This window comes from Mirounga angustirostris, unplaced genomic scaffold, assembly GCF_029215605.1.
Source record: "Mirounga angustirostris isolate CCGP_5_RB_7025 unplaced genomic scaffold, mMirAng1.0.hap1 SCAF_3, whole genome shotgun sequence".
Lineage (NCBI taxonomy): Eukaryota > Metazoa > Chordata > Mammalia > Carnivora > Phocidae > Mirounga > Mirounga angustirostris.
The window spans coordinates 49,900,416-49,901,692 of record NW_026991711.1 but is presented as its reverse complement, the minus strand read 5'-3'; the positions used below and the strand labels follow the sequence as shown (position 1 = coordinate 49,901,692).

Here is a 1,277-nt window from a genome sequence, read left to right as displayed (position 1 = left end):
TTGTATCTGTTTCTTTCTTGGAGGTGAATTGAAGGTGGTTTGGACAATTCAAACATAAAGAAACTAAGTGTTCTATCTAGTAACACAGAACTAACAATCTTTTTTTTTTTTTTTTTTTTTTTTTGCAAAAGTGCCATCTCATCTTGTCCTTAAGAAGTGCACCTGTGGGCTCCTGGGTACTCCTTATTAAATATATAGCCTATTTCATTTAGTTGGCTCACTAGGCAATAAAGTTGTTGGCCTCATCGGTTTTTTTTTTTTTTTATTTTTATTGCCTGGCTCTCAGTAAATACTGGATAACAAGCTAGAAGAATGAACTGAAATAACCTATTGATGATGTTCAGGACATGCTACCCCAAATATGGTACCTCGGTAGATTATTTTAAGCTGGTGGAGTTTGAGAAAAAGACAGAAGCAGGAAGGTCACTCTGACCTGCCCACCCTTGCTCTTCTTCCCTGAAAGCAGGAAATAAACTCTCAAGTGAAAGATACCCTCCCTGTATCAGGAGGATAGAAGATCTCCTTATCACCAGAGAAAGGGAATTTAAAGCCCCAAAGGCTGTTTAAACAAACCTTGTTAAACTTAACTCTTATCTTCTAAGTTACTTCTTTACCATTTACTACCCCCTAGCCCAGACCTCCTTGTCTTGTCAAGGCTTCACAAATTTATTTTTTATTTGTTTCTAAAAGGTATAAAAGCTCTCCTCTGGTCACTTCAGGTCCTTATTCTCTTGTGAAGGCTCCCATGTTCATGTAACAATTCAATAAAATCTATATGCTTTTCTCCTGTTAGTCTGTCTTTGTCTATTTCATTTTCAGACCTAGCCAGAGACCTTAAGAGGGTCAAGGAAAACTTTTTTATCTCCTCTATAATCACTAAATTTAACCTTTTAAAAAATTGATTTAGACTTCTAAATTTTCTGGATCTACACTTGATCTTAGCCAAAAGGCTGAGAAGTGATTAAATTTTCTGGATCTAAGATCCAAATCAGTAGTGCTAGACTCCCACAGGAAACTTGTTGTTTACTTGCAAAAGTATTAACAGGAAACCTAAAGAGGAAGCCTTCAGACAAACTCTGTGGGCTCAAGAGATTTAAATACAATCTGGAAAGCACTTTTTTGCTTTCTTATCTAAACCAACCCTATAAACCTCATGAGGTTTGGCTTTCACTAATGTTTATTCCTTTTCCTTGGTGACAGGCAGCAAGTACCTCCTCAGGAAGCACTAAGTATGCTTTCAGCATGTATTAAGAAATAACTATTTATTTACAGGTATT

General features: G+C 36.3%; 1 pseudogene; it reads right to left on the bottom strand.

The window, feature by feature from the left end:
• Positions 1 to 821: 821 nt before the first annotated feature.
• Positions 822 to 962, bottom strand: LOC123840138 (U2 spliceosomal RNA; annotated as a pseudogene).
• Between the last annotated feature and the right edge of the window lie 315 nt (positions 963 to 1,277).